The sequence below is a fragment of the Pinus tabuliformis genome, chromosome 6, assembly GCF_031772625.1.
Source record: "Pinus tabuliformis cultivar Carrire ecotype Pingquan chromosome 6, CPIR1, whole genome shotgun sequence".
Taxonomy (NCBI): Eukaryota; Viridiplantae; Streptophyta; class Pinopsida; order Pinales; family Pinaceae; genus Pinus; species Pinus tabuliformis.
The window spans coordinates 783707834-783716956 of NC_142292.1; the positions used below are offsets into that span (position 1 = coordinate 783707834).

Consider the following 9123-nt stretch of genomic DNA (forward strand, 5'->3'; position numbering starts at 1 on the left):
AAGCTTTAAAAGAGATTATTTTAAAGAAAACTTTGAAAAGATAACACGCTACATCAAATAGGAATTTTCAATAAGATAAGGAACGGGTTGGATAAGTCTCCACTATGACACGGTCAATTAATGGCAAAGGGCTTAACTAAGGATGAACCCAAGGGTATATGTATAACCTCATATTCAATATGTATTTGAGGACTTTTGTAATATTTTAAATTTATTTATATTATTAAAAAAATTAATAATCAAAATTAATTTTGGAATAATTAAAAAAATCAAATAAGTAAAATTTCAAATTTAATTGTTATATTTTTATAAATGATAATTATGTTGGATGGTTTTTACGATGTCAAAATTAAAGTGAATTTGGGAGGCTTTTTTCCAAGCTTTTTGAGCATAGGAATAAAATCTTAAATCAAACTAAATAATTTGTTTCTTTAGGTCCGATAGACCAAAGTTTGGTCTCAGTGGACATTAACCACCACCACTACCATCATTATTATCATCGGACCTAAGTTTAGTCCCACCACCAAAATTAGATTTGAGTTAACCACCACCACCACCATCATCATTATTATCATCGGACCTAAGTTTGGTCCCACCACCAAAATTAGATTTGAGAGATTTTGATTTTTATATAAATAACCTAATAACATTTGATTTTAAAAAAATAATTTTTTTATCTAATACATCATTAATAGATGACATCAAAAATATTTAAATAATTTTTTTAGTTTCAAACCAATAAATAATACATTAAATTTTCCACCTTTAAACGGATTGGAACTATTAAACCCATCGGAATTTGCGGAAATCAATAGTTTCAATTGAAACTTGGTTTGGCTGATGCTGAGGACTAATTTTTTGTATAATGAGAAATGTCAATTTGGTTGACGATCCTTACTATCTTGTTTATGGTTTTCAAGTGTTGTGCAGCGGACTTCGTCACCAGAAAAACTTTATGTTCAGAGGTCTTCAGCCTGTTACCTCTTAAGGATGTAGGCAGTTACTTCAAGACAATGAAAAACAATCTTATCCGCTAGCAGAAAGCTTTAAAAGGATAAGCATATAATTTGTTGTTTTATAAAAATTAATTTTTTTATTTTTTTATATTTCCTTTAAGGTGATTTGTTATTTTATAAAAATAATTTAGAATGTGTTTTTGCGTGATTTCTAAGAGTAATTGAGGAAAGTTGTTGTAAATCAGTATTTCAATGTTGATTTGAACGATTGAGTTTTTGCATATGTTATGGAAATTCGTAATAACAATTAAATTTTAAAATTCCAGACTTTGCATTTTGTAACATATTTTATAAATTTTGTAATTATAAGTTTTATTTTTATTTTTTTTTTTAATTTATCCTATATTTATTATATTTTTTAACAATTTAATTAAAATAGCTATGCTATGTGATTTTTAAAAAATAATTTTTTATTTATTATTTTTAAAATTTATAATTAAAAAATATTTTTTTGGTAGCTAGTGATCTATTGCAAAGAGTACTTTAACAATGCACCCATTCACCGTCAATTGAAAGTCTCATGAATTTGCTAAAACATGTTTTTTAATTATCACTTTTGATTTTAGATTAAATTCACAACATTATTCATAAAATTGTTTTTAAAAAACTGATTAGATATATTTTATAAAGTCGATTGATCTATCACAGTTGTTCAAAGGTTTATGGAGAAAGAGTATTATGGCCCATCTGATGCAGAAGAATATATTTGGAAAAGTTAGGTTGATGTGTGCCTTTCTATTTTGTTGGAACATCAAAAAGAATATATTTGGAAAAGTTAAGTTGATGTGTAATTTGATTTTAATTTTTTGGGCTTTCTTGTTTGACCATAATATTTGTATATATAAATGATTATTAATTTTCTTTACCGGCTCAATTTTTTTACATTGCCATACATGACATATATTATTACATGTTTAATTAGATGACAAATATTATTATATAAGTTGTTTTTTAATAGATAGTTATTGTAATATATTTTCTATTTATAATATTCTTATAAGGTAATCACAATATTTTAGGAAACATTCACAACTATTTTTTAATTGCAAGCCTACAAAATATAAATTAAATGTGGTTGTGCTGGATAAATGACTTCCGCTTATAAATGGGGTTATAAAGAAAAGGAAGAAAACGTGTTCCATGACTTCATGTTATAATAAAGCATCGTTGACTGGTGAATTATCGGAAAAGTAGTTTCGCATACAGAGCAAAACCGTCATCGAAAACCACTTTCGATAAAATCAAAGACAGGAACAAATTCCAGCGATGGCTCGAAAATAATTTGCTATGACACTGGATCAACAACAGTTGCAATGTTATTATCATTTACAGCGAAGGAAATAAGAATAATCAAGAGCGGGTAGCTGATTGTGGTCAGACTCCAGTTGATTATGAGCTCTCCCAGAAAAGAAACATTGTGCTTGTCGATCTGCCAGGCCACCGCTGCTCCTGCACTCTGCACGCCTTTGTAGAACCCACTATATCTGCTAAGAGTCTGCGAATCATCTGCCAAAGCTCCAATCGTCCAATAACAGATAGTCTGGAACATGGAGTCCAGTAATCCATAGCTGAAATATAGAACAAATGGCCCTGCAAAAGCAGACCCGGAGTCTTTGAAATCGATCTCCTGTAAGGGCTTATCCCTGGTATATCTCAGTTGATTTGCGAGCCCTCCTCCCCAGATTGCTGTCCCCAGTATTGCAACGATGGCCACGCCCAGAAACCCCCTTTTCTTCCTGCTCAGGAAGCTGAAATCCAGAACGTACCCAATTGCCACAGACCCTAACATCTGTGCGCCCCAGTAAAACACATTGTTGAATCCTCTGGTTCTAACTGTGAAGATCTTTCCATTGACATTATTGAATTGATAAGTGTAAAAGAAGTTGCTGGCCCATGCAACAGGGAAGAGCAGCAGCATCTTCGAGTTTGAGAATAGCTTAAGAATCTCCATGGCCTCGGTGTTCACATTAGAGTACTTAATCACAGTAGCCCTGCTACCATCGTCCCTAACCACTTTGCTGGGTGGAAGCAGAGCCATTGTCAGAATAGTCCCAAAGGCCATGAAGCACATGAAGGCTATATAGGTTCCATCACTTACAGACCCGGCCGTGCTGTGATAATTCAATATAAAGGGAATGAAACCGCCTATGACTCCTCCCAAATTGAATATACTCCAGAACAGAGAAATGTACCTGCCCTTTTTATCCTCGGTCGGATACGAGGTCATAATCGATCCCTGCCCAGCCCATAGCAATCCAGCTCCCACTCCCAGAATCCCTCCTGCAATAACAGCAAACGTCTCATTCTGGTAGTGATTGTAATAGAGAAACGAACCGGCATAGAGCATATAAGTGGAGCACCCTAGGAAGAGGGTTACATGGGGGCCGAGGAGGTTGTAAATTCCGCCGCCCAATATCCCGAACACTGCAAACGTCGTATACAGGGCAGTGTTAGCGTCGTTCGCGGCCTGGTCGTCTTCCTGCCCACCTCCCCCCATTCCGGAAAGGACATTGAACATGCCCGGGCAGCAGAAGCACACCAGTGCAATCAGGACCACCTGTGTCGCAGGGGAATTGTAGCGGAACCATCTGGGAGGAGGAACCTCAGTAGGTCCCTCTTCTTCATCGCAATTGGCCAATTTTCCATATAGAGTCATGGCCGATATCACTATTCGGCAGATTTCTGAGCGGCCTGCGAGAATCCCTAATCAATACAATAGATTTTTCAGATTTTTTTAGATGACTATTAATCAGAGAGTTACCTTTGAACCATTAAAATCAGAGCCTCTTAGAGCCCAACAATGGGGATTCCTGATTTCTGACTGCGCGGCCTGACAATTGATTAAAACGCCTTCCCATCGGGCAATTTTCTTCCCTTTTCTGCGACTCTGTGCAATTCTGGATTGCGGAAGAAAAATTTCGTTGACAAAGTCATAGAAACATAAATTGGTGAATTTTAAATATTATTCAGATTTATGGTTTATCATATTATAAAATTTAAAAATACATTCTATCAAAATTAGATGCATTTTTTCACATCAATGTTCAATTTAAAAATATATTTCTGAAAAAGTCAACCAGCACCGTTGTGGTTGATCGTTTTCTCCTTCGGGTTTGAATGTTAGTTGTCACTGGTTAGTCCTTGAGTGTTGAGTGAGAAGAGCAGTTCCGAGGAGGTAGGGTAGGGTTTTTAGGTGAAGCTATTGTCAATTTTTATTGAAGCTGCTCTCCTATCGCCGAATGAAATGGGTGGAACGGTAGGTAACAATCAAGTTCAGCTCATATGATGAGGGATTGAATATCAATGGTTCACTGTGGTCACTGAAAGATGCCTTACCGCAAACTCTGAAAAGTACCTCTTGCGGCATGTTCAATGCGATGACCGTGCTCTTGTATTTCTGGACGTCATGGTTGAAAAAATTATCCATCCACTTCGTGGTTTTACATAAGCAACCTTTTCTTAACCCATTAAAAACTTGTGTTTTATATACATACTTCAAGCAGAAAAGTTTATTTAGATATGTTCTTTATTTCTGCAATGTGGCAATGGTACGGGACTATAGTAATCAGTTTGATGCATTTGATATTAGTTAGTCTTCATGTTTGTTTGCTTTCATGTTCGTTACTTTGAGATTAATCTTTTCTCATTCAACTTCATGGTCTTATTTGGCCTCTTCCGAGGCTGGACTATATAATATTTTGGGTTTACGGAGTTCATTTTTAGAAATATTTTGCACCGGAGAACTAATGTTAACATTAATTTGAACTTATTATTGTTATGTATTATTAAGGTTTATTTGCTATGGTTGCAGGTAGTTGCATGGAGCTTATTAAAGTTTATTTGGTTTATTTGCTATGGTCGCAAGTAGTTGCATGGAGCACCCACAAGATTATAGGTGTATGTATGCACACAGATCCAACTAGATGGATGCTCTGGGACTCTTCCTGAGACTCAATCGACATTCTGGGTTGTCTGAGACTCAATCACAAACGGTGAGACTCTTCATTTTGGGTCGCCTCAAATTGTTGGTTAAGGATCTGCGTGAAGGAAACCTAGGACAGTCAAAGGGGGCTCGTTATGGAACGGGAAAAAATTGAAACCATTGTTGTTGGTTAAGGATCTGCGCAAAGGAAAACCAGGGACAGTCAAAGGGTGTTAGCTATGGAATGGGCAGAAGTTGTGTTGGATCAAAGTAATCAACATAATCTGCTACTAAGCCACACGAACCACCGGCCTCTCTTGCTACCTTTGCTTCTCCTACGACTTAAGGTGGACAAGAAAGTGGGTTCATTAAGGTGTGGGAAATGCTGCAAATATGGATTTGGATGGGTCATATCATGTTATATCTATTCTCAGCGACACAAAGGTTCGCCACTTGTGCCCTCTGCTACGTCTCAACATGACCGAATTGACGTAGTGAATCGACACAATCACGGCATGATTCAAAAACTTTTGGCTATTGGGACTGGACTATTGTTGGTAAGCTGTGAGTTTCCCTATCTCTGGCCTCCGTCGTAATTGGATCTGCCCCGTCACGGTCTCTTTAGACAGAGGGGACCTGCTTTGAGAGCCCTAAAAGCCTCGTTGAAAGAGTAACCCTAAAGAGGAGCAGAGAAATTCCAGTTTGGGCGCAGAAGCCCTATTTGACTGCCTGTTTTGTTCCATCAATAGACTCTTTGCGTCATCTGGTAGCATGCCCTCCTACAACATTGTCTACCTACCTAGCAACAGTAATAACAAAGTATTGGAGCATAGTAATATGTCATTATATACTATGGGACGGGAAGGAAACATATAGATCAAGCAAGATTTTCTTATATATGCGAGCAGCAACATGCAAAGGAACAAAAAGAGGAGCAGTGGGGCTTATTATCAGAACTGAACAGTGAGGTAATATGATATCTATTCGGGAACCTATGACATTTGTGCTAGTTAAGTTGGTTAGGCTGATTTGACGGAGGTTAACGCAAATCAGATCATTTATACGTGTTCCTTGCTAATAATTCATTGTGAACACATTTCATTCGATTCAACATTATGCATGCAGAGTCATGATATGTGTGATATGTGTAAGTTACTGTTGTTGTTATATAATAAGGTTGTTGTCAATAAAGTTCTATTGTCTGAAAATCAATTAGTAGTGACCTGAGCGCTTCCACTTTTGTTTTTTCTTTGGCTTGACTTCGTTGGTGTATATTAAGTAAGTAAAAGCATTACTGATTAAACTCTATATACGTGATTTCCCTAGGACATTTTTTGACCAGCCACTCTATTTCTTTTGCTTTCACACTCGCATAGGAACATCGTACCTTCTTTCAAAGCCTCATGGTTTTTCCCTAGCCAAAGGGTGCCTCGAATGTGAGCCTTGTCATGCCTTATGTAACAAATACCTAATAGCTACAGTGAAAAGGGCCTTTTGTTACTGTTTTTGTTTGTGTACCCAACAGTGGCTTGCTACCTCTCCCACTTGGTGCCATGATATGTAATACCCTGACAATGATGCAAGAAAGGTTTAATGTAGCAGTGGAGATAGACCCCTTGGTGACTGAACGAAAGCTCGTGAAGCCCAATCTCTGAGGGCGGAGTTTCTCTCCTTTTTGAGGCCCTACTTATTATCATTTTGGCTAAATGGAATCCAATTTTTTTCATTATTGCTCTTAACCCTCAACGTGTTCTTTTTGTTCATGGTCAAGATCCCTCATTAGGAGTCACATTGCAGCAGCTCTCTAGTGGACAGGTTCATTACCTGTCTACTAGGTTTAACTCCTTTTTTTAAGAAGAGAAGCTCTCAATCTCCTATCTTTGGATATAGATTTAGTTACAGTAGCGAGTCCAAGTGGAAACAATTAGAAGAGCCGAGCAAAAGCAACATCTTCTCTATGTTTTCTACTTTCCACGATTGCAATAAAGTTAGCTACACCAACACTTGGTTTTTCCTCTTTGGGATGTTTACTTTTAGAAAGGCTTGTACCTTATTCTCATGGGTTTTTACTACAGTTTGCCCGTTTCCCATAGAAATTTTCTTGAATAGCCTAAATTTCCTACCCCAAAATGTTGTTACAACTTTTAACAGGATGCCAAATTGTATCTAAGATTTGTGATCTTCGTTTTTAAGGTAATCTTAATTAAAGATCTTTTGCGTTCTTTACATTTGATTGAGGCAAGACGTAGCCTGATTATCTCCTTTGATTGAGGCAACAAGCAACAAGAAGAGATTCTTCTTCTAATTCTTGTGTGATCTTTCTTGTTATCATTATTGCTTGCACAAATGAACTATAAGTATTCTGTCACTACTTGTCTACTAGGTCTAACTCCTTTTCTTTTAAGAAGAGAAGCTCTCAATCTCCTATCTTTGGATATCGATTTAGTTACAGTAGCGAGTCGAAGTGGAAACAATTAGAAGAGTCGAGCAAAAGCAACATCTTTTCTCTGTTTTATACTTTCCATGATTGCAATAAAGTTAGCTACACCATCACTTGGTTTTTCTTCTGTGGGATGTTTACTTTTAGAAAGGCTTGTACCTTATTCTCATGGGTTTTTATACGGTTTGCTTGTTTCCCATATAAATTTTCATGAATATGCTAAATTTCCTGCCCCAAAAAGTTGTTACAACTTCTAACTGGATGCCAAATTGTACCTGTGATATGTGATTCTTCGTTTTTAAGGTAATCTTAATTATATATCTCTTGTGTTCTTCACATTTGATTGAGGCAAGATGTAGCTTGATTATCTCCTTTGATTGAGGCAAGAAGAAATAGAAAGAGATTCTTCTTCTAATTCTTGTGTGACCTTTCTTGTTATCATTATTGCTTGCATAAATGAACTATAAATATTCTTTCAATTACAGTATTATAGCTTGTTGGATGGCATTCGCTCCCTTGCATGCGTTGTCTTGAGTACCTTTTCATTCATCTAATGCATAGTGGAGAATCAAACTCTGAATTCAGAGTTGCCTTGATAATGACAACTCAGAATCAATAGTGAGAATAATGACAACTCGAATTCAATAGCAAGAAGTTAGAGCTTGCTTGCTTTCATTCCTTATTATACTATCTTTGCAACTTTATTGATGGATGGAATTCATACTCGAAATAAGGTTCAAATTCTAGCTTTCATTAATACTTGATTTAAGGTAAAACTGCTTGATTGAATTAACGATTCATGTTTTGCTTTATATTGCAACTGCTATTTTATTTATGCCTCCTCTAAATTGCAAACTTATTACTTTCTCATTCATCTAATGTATAGTGGAGAATCAAACCCTGAATTCAGCGCTGCCTTGATAATGACAACTCAAATTCCATAGCAAGAATTTAGAGCTTGTTTGCTTTCATTTGCTATTATACTATCTTTCCGAGTTTACTGATTGATAGAATTCATAATCGAAATAAGGTTTGAATTTTAGTTTTCATTAATACTTGATTTAAGGTAATAGTGTTTAATTGAATTAATGATTCATGTTTTTCTTTATATTGCATGTCTCGTAACTACTCTGTTATTTCTGCATTCCCTAAATTGCATAAATGAGCTATAAGTATTCAATCACTTACAGTATGGACCTCAATACAATTACCAGATTGATGTGATGCCCTGGTAAGTATTTCCTTCTTTATATCATATTTTCTTCCCTCAATAAATTTTAGGGAGACAGACTTTTGAATCTTTCGTTGGGTGGAAAGTCCCTTACTGGTTAGTAAGATCTTGACCAAACCATTACTTTTAGGGAGCCATATACTTTAAGAGAAGGGGTTGTGTCTTCTCTTTATTATTCCCCATATTCTTATCTGCATACTCGAAATAAGGTTCAAATTATAGCTTTCATTAATACTTGATTTAAGGTAATACTGCTTGATTGAATTAACGGTTCATGTTTTGCATTATGTTGCATGTCTCAGAACTGCTCTATTATTTCGGCCTCCTCTTAATTTGCAAACTTAGTACTTTTTCATTCATCTAATGCATAGTGGAGAATCAAACTCTGAATTTAGAGTTGTCTTGATAATGACAACTCACTGCTCTCTTATTTATGTCTCCTCTGAATTGCAAACTTGACATATTTTGTCATTGACACTTGTATTAAGTTGTTACTTTCGTAGCATCTTAGATG

The 9123-nt window shown here is 35.9% G+C and overlaps 1 pseudogene; it reads right to left on the reverse strand.

The window, feature by feature from the left end:
• Positions 1-2155: 2155 nt before the first annotated feature.
• Positions 2156-3971, reverse strand: LOC149261070 (UNC93-like protein 1 pseudogene; annotated as a pseudogene).
• Between the last annotated feature and the right edge of the window lie 5152 nt (positions 3972-9123).